Here is a 10,565-nt window from a genome sequence, read left to right as displayed (position 1 = left end):
GTGGCGTGTACCTGTAGTCCCAACGACTTGGGAGGCTGAGGTGGGAGGATTGTTTCAGCCAGGTCGGCTGAGGTTGCTGTGATTGGGCCACTGCACTCCAGCCTGGGCAACAGAGAGAGACCTTGTCTCAAAAACAAAACACAAAGCCCCTTCAGCCCCAAAAGGTGACACACCGTGCAGTTGCTTTTATCCAACATCTTGAAATAACAAAATTATAGAAATGGAGAACAGACAAGTGTTTGCCAGGGGCCACAGGGCTGTGGGGTAAGGAGGGAGGAGGGTGTGGCTAGAAAAGGGCAACAGAGTGTCTCCTGCGTAAACAGAATGTTCTGGACTGGACTGTGTCCACGTCAATACCTGGCTGTGACACTGTGATCCAGTGTTACGAAACGTCACCACTGGGGAAACTCAGGAAAAGTGCACAGGACCTCCCTGGATTACTTCTTACACCACATGTCGACCCATTATCATCTCAAAATTTTTCTTTTTTGAGACACAGTCTCACTCTGCTGCCCAGGCTGGAGTGCAGTAGCATGATCTCGGCTCACTGCAACCTCCACCTCCTGGGTTCAAGCAATTCTCCTGCCTCACCCTCCTGAGTAGCTGGGATTACAGGCGCCCACCACCATGCCCAGATAATTTTTTGTATTTTTAGTAGAGATGGGGTTTCACCATGTTGGCCAGGCTAGTCTTGAACTCCTGACCTCAGGTGATCTGCCCACCTCAGCCTCCCAAAGTGCAGAGATTACAGGCATGAGCCACTGTGCCCAGCCTCACATTTTTAATAGAAAACCAAGTGACTTTAAAGTAATCACATGTGAGTTTTCACACTGTGTGTGGCTTTCAGTGTTTCACCGCACGCTTCCTCCTCTTGGGCTCACCAGGTGTTCTAGAAGCCGCTCCAGGTGCAGGGAAAGCCAGGCCTGAGCCTGGTGCAGTTTTTGGTTTTTGGTTTTTTTTGAGACGGGATCTCACTGTTGCCCAGGCTGAACTACAGTGGTGCGATCTGTGCTCACTGCAACCTCCGTTTCCTGGGTTCAAGAGATTCTCCTACCTCATCCTCCTGAGTAGCTGGGATTACAGGCACAGCCACCACACTCAGCTAATTTTTGTAGAGATGGGGTCTCACCATGTTGCCCAGACTGGTCTTGAACTCCTGAGCTCAAGCAGTCCTCCCACCTCAGCCCAAAGTGCTGGAATGACAGGTGTGAGCCCAACCTTGGTGCAGATATTTTTTGATGCGCATTTTCATCCACCCATTTAAGCAATCCCTCCATAAATAATATCCCAGGTGAGCAAATAGTCCCAAAAAGGGAAAATACTGCCTCCTGGGGCTCGGTGGGAGATTCTCTAAGGTGTCACCTTTGTTTGTTTGTTTTTGAGATGGAGTCTCACTCTGTCACCCAGGCTGCAGTGCAGTGGCATGATCTCTGCTCACTGCAACCTCCGCCTCCCGGGTTCAAGTGATTCTCCTGCCTCAGCCTCCCAAGTAGTTGGGATTACAGGCATGCACCGCCACACCCGGCTAATTTTTGTATTTTCTGCAGACGGATTCCCCATGTTGGCCAGGCTGGTCTCGAACGCCTGGCCTGAAGTGATTTGCCTGCCTCGGCCTTTCAAAGTGCTGGGATTACAGGCATGAGCCACTGCGCCTGGCCAGGTGTCGGTTTTTTAAAAAGTAGTTCCAGTCTTTCATCCTTTGAGCCAGCAATTCCACTTCTAGAGCTCTTTGAGGAAGCAAAATCTCTCCCAAACCTTTATGGATAAAAACACATGTTGCAGCATTGCTTTGCAGGAGCAAACAACGGGAAACAACCTGCACGTCAACAACTGTTAGCTGGGACCACAGGCGAGGCCTGTGTCACATGAACCATGCTTTGTCCATTTGATGAACTATTGTGTCACTGTCAAAACAGTGTTTAGAATGGGCTTATGAATGTTTGTGGAATTACTTGTTGAGCACGATGTTTGCTATGTAGGTGACGGGTGCACTAGAAGCCAGAGCTCACCAGTACACAATATATCCACGTAACAGAGCTGCACTTGCCAGTACACAGTATATCCATGTAACAGAGCTGCACTTGGACCCTCTCCATCTATAAACACTTTTTAGAGGGGCTTATGATAATCTGGGAAATACTTAAAACGTCAGTTGATAAAAATCTTGGAAGTGAAGGCCAGGCACGGTGGCTCACACCTGTAGTCCCGGCACTTTGGGAGGCCAAGGTGGGAGAATCACTTGAGCCCAGGAGTTTGAGACCAGCCTGGGCAACATAGCAAGACCCTTTCTCTACAAAAAATACAAAAATTAGCCGGTGTGGTGGCTGCACGTTTGGTCCCAGCTACTCGGGAGGCTGAGGTGGGAGGATCCTGAGCCTGGGAGGTGGAGGCTGCAGTGAGCCTAGACTGTACTACTGAACTCCAGCCTGGGCAACAGAGCAAGACCCTGTCTCAAAAAAAAAAAAAAAAGTGATGTGATATAATAACAACTACATAAAAGCAAAAAAACTCCACCCCGCTATCATTACAAGAGATTGGAAGGAAATTCATCAAAACAGTATCAGCGACTGCGATTGGGTCACAGACTCAGCAGTTTCTTCCCCCTTTTACCCACGTATCTGCATTTTCCATCTTTTTTTTTTTTTTTTTTTTGGAGACAGAGTTGCTCTGTCACCCACTCTGGAGTGTGGTGGTACATTCATAGCTCATTGCAGCCTCCATCTCCTGGGCTCAAGTGATCTTCCTGCCTTGGCCTCCCAAACTGCTGGGATAACAGGTGCATGCCACAACACCCAGCCCACTCGGTCCATAAGGAGCTTACCTGTTCGTAAAAAGTGGAGCCACACTGTGATTAAGCAGCAGATCCTGGAGCAGGGCCGCATGGATTCTCAATTACTCTTCATATCTCCTGCATCTGTTGTCTCATCTGAAAGCAGGGATTATGATAGAATTTCCCCCTTTAAAATATGTATTCTATGCAGTCAACACACCTGGGTTTATTTATTTTTTTATGTTATGTATTTATTTTTTTTGAGACAGAGTCTGGCTCTGTTGCCCAGGCTGGAGTGCAATGGTGCAATCTCAGCTCACTGCAACCTCTGCCTCCAGGGTTCAAGCAATTCTCTTGCCTCAGCCTCCTGAGGAACTGGGATTACAGGCACATGCCATCACACCTGGCTAATTTTTGTATTTTTAGTAGAGACGGGGTTTCACTATGTTGGCCAGGCTGGTCTCGAACTCTTGATCTCAGGTGATCCACCTGCCTGGGCCTCCCAGAATGCTGGGATTACAGGTGTGAACCACCGACGCCTGGCCTTGAATTATTTTAATGCCTATAAAAAGCCTGGGAGGAGGTATCCTAGCTCCGCGTCCCAGATGAGAGGAGAGACAGACAGAGGCCCAGGGATCGCCCCATGGCAGCTCAGAGATCAGGCCCACTGGGGCTTGGCTGCGCCCGGAACACAGTTGCCAGGACTGCAGCTGTCACCCCATTTCATACAAGAGGAAATGGCAGGTCCCCCGGCACAGCAAGGGTATGCCCGGCCTTCAGCCTGGCGCCTCTCCTCTTGCTGAGTCTCAGTCTTGTGCATGGCACACTGTCAACGGCTGCCGTCATTGTGTGGTGTCTTCAGAAAGAACCTGCTCCCACGTGAGCTTGTGCAGAAACAATACGCTCTTCCCAGGTTTTAGGCTGTATAGTGTGATGTAAATAAGTAGCACTGATGGAATCAAGCCTGGCGCTGCTGCTCCAAACACTCTGCCCCATGCTCCTTTTTTTTTTTTTTTTTTTTGAGACAGAGTCTCACTCTATCGCCCAGGCTGGAGTGCAGTGGTGCGATCTCAGCTCACTGCAAGCTCCGCCTCCCGGGTTCACGCCATTCTCCTGCCTCAGCCTCCCAAGTAGCTGGGACTACAGGTGCCCGCCACCACACCCGGCTAATTTTTTGTATTTTTTTTTTTAGTAGAGACGGGGTTTCACCGTGTTAGCCAGGATGGTCTCAATCTCCTGACCTCATGATCCGCCTGCCTCGGCCTCCCAAAATGCTGGGATTACAGGTGTGAGCCTCCGTGCCCAGCCCATGCTCCTATTTTGAACTCAGTTGCGTCTTTCTTGGCTTCTTGACAGCCTGGATTCTCGTGCTCCCTCTCCAAGCAGAGGTCACTCCCCAAGAGGCCTGTCTGTGCCTTGGCCTCATGTCCCCCACTTGTGTCCCTACACGGTGGGGTTCGGGACTGGGGCAGGAGCAGCCACCCTGCTGGAGGCCCTCATCTGTGCCCCACCTTTTCCTTGCTGTTCTCAGGGACCAGGGAGCCACCCACTGCCCAGATGGCAGAAGCCGGCTGTGGCCTGGCTCAGCAATAGGAGCAGCACCGATGCCTTTCATGCCAACCCCTGGCACACCTAACATCGGGTGATATGCACAGAAGAAGGTGGCAAGAGGGAAGAGCTGGTTGAGGGCTGAGCTGCCAGTAAGCCGACCTCCAAAACATCACTCAAATAGCCTGGAAGGTGGTGTCATCTAGCCCGGTTTCTACGTCTCTTCCTACGTAAATGGTACAATGGGAAACTGTCCAGTCACAGTGGCCTGAGTGGTGATGAGAACAGTCCTCCCTGGTGCACTGAGACCCTGACAGAAGCATTGGGTGCCCCAGGCCACATGCCTTCAGCTCACTCTGATTTCAGCTGCAGCTGGGTGGCACCAGACACTGTTAGGGTCCCTCCTCTGAGACTAGTTGGGGGCCCCACTTTTCTGCCCCAGGCCTAGAACCTTCTCCATGGGCTCAGAAATAGGCTCAGCCAGGAAGCGTTGGAAAATGGACACCAGCAGGCCGTGTCTCCATGATGACTGCCCTGGCGTAGGTGGGTGGTCATGCAAACCTCCCTCTGCTCAGAGGTACTTTGTTCACAGCCCTGGCCAGGTCGAACTATGGCAGGAACTAGCTCAGTGACAGTCCCTGTCTTACCCCCATCCTCTCTACCCCACCATCCCCACTCCCTTCCCCCTCTCTCTGGGCCCACCCCAAATAAACCACCTGCACCCCAGTCCATGCACACTCTCTGCCTCGAAGGCAGATGGCTCTGTGATGGACGCATCTCTCCTGCTCCCCTGCCATCCAGCCCCTAGCCCTGAGAGGGGCCGGATGGCTGCCGGAATTCTAGGAGAGATGCACCCACGGCCTGGTACCGAAATCAAGAGTTCATCTCATTGCCTAAACGTTACATGTTTAATACACTGGCTGGGAACTTGGCTGACTCAGAAAATTGCAAGTAATAAGTGTTCTGTTTTGAACATGAAGAGTACTTAATTGTTATTAATAGAAAACCAGCTCCTCCCTGCATCCTTTAAATAAATGTGGAAACAAGTCTGAGGACCAAGGGTCTGCAGGGGGCCCCGTGGCCTCAGCCCAGCTTTGTTGGGAACCAAAGGCCTCCTCCAGGCAGTCTTCCAACTGTCCCTGGCAGGATGGGCTGTGAGCTGCAGACCTAAGGCGGCTGACTGATGTTGGGTGAGGCTGCGTGGTGTCTGTGGGAGGCTTGCCAAGGCCCATCTGTCCCGTCCTGGCCCAGGCTGGTGCAGGGACAGCAGTGGGTTTTCTGATCAAAGGGACTTGCTTTTTTCCACGTGGCTCTTGCCACTGCCTGGCCCCAAGGGAGGCTCCCCCGGCCCAGCTCCCACCTCTGCCCTGGGCTCAGTCCCGGCCCCGCTCCCCTCCTCCCTTTGCAGAGATCACTACAGAGGTTTGCACAGACACATTCAACCAGAGACAGTGGGGAGGGGCAATCCCCAGAATGCAGGGGAAAGGAAGAAGTGCTGACCTCCTGGCAACTTCAGCCAGAGCGTCTTGGCCCTTTTCAGACATGGGAGAAAGAGGTAGGTCTTTATTTAAGATGCATTCTCATGTCGGGAGAGGGAGAGGCCAACACCTGCTAGTGATAGGAAGTTTTTCCCTCTCTTAGTCCAACCCATCATGAGCAGAAAAAGTAAACCCTTCTGAGACACCAACAGCATCAGCAATAAGGTGGATGAGGGACACGTTCCTGACCCAGCAATGGGGGTGCAGTGCCACATGGCAGTGGAACATTTCTAAACACTGATGTACACTAAGCTGCCAAGGAAGCTTCCAGAGAGCCACCCAGCCAAGCATGTCCATTTTTTGAAAAGAAAGAATAAGGCCAGGTGCAGTGGCTCATGCCTGTAGTTTCAGCACTTCAGGAGGCCAAGGCAGGAGGATCATTTGGGGCCAGGAGTTTGAGACCAGCCTGGGCAATATAGAGAGACCCACATGTCTACCAAAAAATAAGTTAGCCAGGTGTGGTGGCACACATCTGTAATCCCAGCCACTGGGGAGGCTGAGATGGGAGGATTGCTTGAGCCCAACAAGTTGAGGCTGCAGTGAGTAAAGGTTGACCACTGCACTTCAGCCTGGGCGACAGAGTGAGACCCTGTCTCAGAAAAAAAAAAAAAGAATTACCGGAAACATACACTAATACAAATATTTATCTACAAGCAGGGGTAAGACTTATGATACTTGCTGGCCAATATAGCACGGGAATTGACCAATTGAAACAGACTGACAGCCACTCAGAGTAGGTATCATGGGCACCGCACCAGCCAAGCTCCAGGGAGTAGGGGGTGGAGGACACAGGCAGACAGGGCTGGGGGAGACTGAGGCCTCTCCTTTGCACTGGGCTGGATGACTGCAATGTCTGAACGATGGGAGTGTATTCACTACTCAGAAAAAGGACAGTGTCTCCAATCAGTGGTGCCAGAAAATCTGGATATCCACATGCAGAATGAAAGTGGACGCTTATCTCATACCATGTATAAAATTCAACTCAAAATGGATTAAAGACTTAACACAAGACCCGAACATGTGAAACCACTAGAAGAAAACGTAGGGAAAGGCTCCATGACAGTGTTCTGGGCAATGATTTTTTTGGATATGATCCAAAAGCATAGGAAACAAAAGCAAAAATAGACAAATGGGATTATATCAAACTAAAAGCCTTCTGCACATCGAAGAAAACAATCGACAGAGTGAAGAGAAAACCTACAAAATAGGAGAAAATATTTGCAAACCATGCATCCGATAAGGAGTTAGTATCCAAAATATATAAGGGGCCGGGCGCAGTGGCTCACGCCTATAATCCCAGCACTTTGGGAGGCCGAGGCAGGCGGATCACCTGAGGTCAGGAGTTCAAGACCAGCCTGGCCAACATAGTGAAACCCTGTCTCTACCAAAAATACAAAAAAATTAGCCTGGTGTGGTGGTGTGCGCCTGTAGTCCCAGCTACTTGGGAGGCTGAGGCAGGAGAATCACTTGAACCCAGGAGGTGGAGGTTGCAGTGAGCTGAGATGGCGTTGCTACCCTCCAACCTGGGTGACAGAGTGAGGCTCTGTCTCAAAAAAAAAAAAGTATATATATACATATATATATGTGTGTATATATATATGTGTGTATATATGTATATATATATGGAACTAAAAGAACTCAACAGCAAGAAACAACCCAATCTTAAAAATGGGCAAAAGGAATAGCCATTTCTCAAAAGAAGACATGCAGCTGACCAATAGGTATATAAAAAACACTCATCACTAAGCATGACTAATTATTTGCATTGCAGGAAAATTCAAATTAAAACCACAGAGCATAATGTCATCAAGGTGGCTGACTAGAGACCCCTGGCACTTGTCCTCCACAAGAAAGGACCAAGACAATGAATAAATAGCTAAGATTTGACTGGAGTGTCAGTGGGAGAGTGCTGAAGTGCAGTGGGGAGAAGAGACACACCTTTGGTGACTGGAAGCCCATCAAATTGGAGGGCAGCGTCGAGGCACCTGGCCCTGCAGCTCCATCTCCTCCACCTGGATTGAATCTGCCGGGAGTCAAGAGCGACACCCCCTTGCGGGGCAAAGTTAAGTAGAAGATCCTCATCAGCCACCATTGCCACCGCCAACACCTACAGTCCTTACAACAGGAGAATCCCACAGTCCTTGCAAGCCCTGAGCCCAGCTTAGAGAGCTGCCGGGAATTCACACAGCAGCACTGCCCTGGTCTAGGAGCACAAGGTGTGCACTTCTGACTATTTTCTATATTTTCTATGTCAGAAAATAATCAGAAAACACCAAAAACATGATAGGAGTAAATCCTTACCTATCAGTAATAACCCTAAATGTAAATGGATTAAATTCCCCCATTTAAATGATATAGACTGGCTGAATGGATTTATTTATTTATTCATTCATTCATTCATTCATTCAAGATAGGATCTCACTCTTTCACCCAGGCTGGAGTGCAATGGCCTAATCACAGCTCACTGCACCCTCAACCTTCCAGGCCCAAGTGATGCTCCCTCATCAGCCTCACAATTAGCTGTGATCACAGGCATGCACCATCACACCTAGCTAATTTCTTAAATTTTTTTGTAGAGATGGGGTCTCCCTATGTTGTCCAGGCTGGTCTTGAACTCCTGAGCTCAAGCAATCATCCCCCCTCAGCCCCCCAAAATGCTGGAATTACAGGCATGAACCACTGCACCTGGCATGAATGGCTTTTTAAAAAGACCCAACTATACGCTGCCTGCAAGAAACTCACCTCACGTGTAAAGAAACATATAGGCTAAATGTGAAGGGATGGAAAAAAAATTCCACAAAACTGGAAACCAAAAGTGAGCAGGAGTAACTGTACTTATATTAGACAAAACAGACTTCAAGTAAAAAGCTGTAACGAGAGACAAAGACGCTGTATAATAATAAGGGGGTTAATGTGGCAAGGGAATATAACACTTATATATGCACCCAACACCAGGGTACCCAGATATATAAAGCAAATTATTGTTATTAATAGATCTAAAGGGAGAGATAGACCCCGATAGAATAACAATTGGACTCTAAAACCCCTCTCTCAGCATTAAAAAGATCATCTAGATAGAAGATTAACAAAGAAACATTGGATTGAAACTACACCGTAGACCAAATGGACCTGACAGACCTTTACAGAACGTTTCACTCAACAGCTGAAAAATACATTCTTTTCATCAGCACTTGGAACATTCTCCAGGACTGACAATATGTTAAGACACAAAACATGTCTCTACAATGTTTTAAAAATCAAAATCATACCAGGTATCTTAACTGACCACAGTGCAACAAAACTAGAAAGCAATAACAAGAGGAACATTTGAAACTATACAAATACATGGAAATTAAACAACATGCTCCTGAATGACCAGTGGGTGAAGGAAGAGCTTAAGAATGAACATTTAAAATTCCATACTCACTTTGGCAGCACAGATACTGTTTCAGGCTGAAAGGAAGCCCCTCTGCGCCTTCCTTAGTGGCAGCTGTAGAAAGTGAGGGTCGTGATCAACTCAGTATACCACTGGAGGGTATATGAGTAAACAGCAAACTGTTCTCAGAAAAGCAGAACGTTGGCAAACTGGTAAACTGACAAACTGCTTCTGCCACCCAGAAGGAATGCTGAGGCAGTCACGCCCCAGGCACAGGTGTTTCTTGTGATGCTCTACAGGGCACATCTGAAGGCTGTTAGTAATAATATGAACCTGTGATCAATTGAGCAACTGAGCAATCATTACCTCCTCCTCCCTGCTCATTCTACCCAACAAATACGAAGGGCTGTGGAAGCTCAGGGGCTGTTCTTGCTCACCGGAAGCTGCGAGTGCTCTTCTTCTTCCCCTGGCCCCTTCCTTTAAAATACTTACTTTTGTTTTAAGTTTCCATTTCTGCGCTGGTCCCCCCTTGTTCAGTCCCGTAGAAACTGTGGCAATATTCTAAAGTGGAAATGATAGAGAAGATTAGCATGAGCCCTACAAGGAGACCCGCAAATTCATGAACTGATCCATATTTTTAGAAATGAAAAAAGTTTTTTAAATATTAAATTCCTCGAAACAAATAAAAATGGAAACACAATGTGCCAAAACCTCCTGGACACAGTAGAAGCATTAAGAGGTAAGTTAATAACAATAAATACATACATCAAAAAACTGGAAACCTGGCTGAGGGTGGTGGCTCACGCCTGTAATCCCAGCATTTTGGGAGGTCGAGGCGAGTGGATCACTTGAGGTCAGGAGGGAGCACTTGCTGGGTTTTGAGGATGGCACACGAGGGTGGCACGCCCAGCTCACTGTCTCCATGCCTTAACTTGGGCTGGAGGCTGCTCCTTGCTGCCCAGGGGTCTCTACCCACGTGAATCCTGTGGCTACGTGACAATCCGCTTTCATCCAGGCACTCACATTCCTTCCATCCATCAAAGTCAAGATCAAGTTCTGAGCTCAGCCGCAAAGCCCTGTGAACGAACAGCAGTTCCCCAAGCACCCAGCTGTCCCACACGAGGATCTGGAGCCACTGGGATGTGGCTCTCTGTGCTCCCGCCCTGGTTATTTCCACTTGACTCTGAACTAGCTGGACGGCTTGGGCATGGTCAGCATCCTTGGTCTGGTCCCCGGCATCCTCATCGTGCAGCATGTGGGCTGCTGTTGGGAGTTTCAAAGATCCCTCACAATTTTGTACCAAGTCCTGGGACTCGGCAGTCAGAGAGCACCG

General features: G+C 48.9%; 1 non-coding gene across 1 annotated transcript; it reads left to right on the top strand.

Annotated features, from left to right (window-relative positions):
- Positions 1–9,769: 9,769 nt before the first annotated feature.
- LOC112130556 (U6 spliceosomal RNA) lies at positions 9,770–9,871 on the top strand. The gene has a single exon (XR_002912803.2). It is a non-coding gene; the product is annotated as a U6 spliceosomal RNA (small nuclear RNA).
- The last annotated feature ends 694 nt before the right edge of the window (positions 9,872–10,565 follow it).

Source organism: Pongo abelii, chromosome 22, assembly GCF_028885655.2.
Source record: "Pongo abelii isolate AG06213 chromosome 22, NHGRI_mPonAbe1-v2.0_pri, whole genome shotgun sequence".
NCBI lineage: Eukaryota > Metazoa > Chordata > Mammalia > Primates > Hominidae > Pongo > Pongo abelii.
The sequence above is the reverse complement of the archived record's forward strand: the minus strand, read 5'-3'. Positions and strand labels throughout refer to the sequence as shown.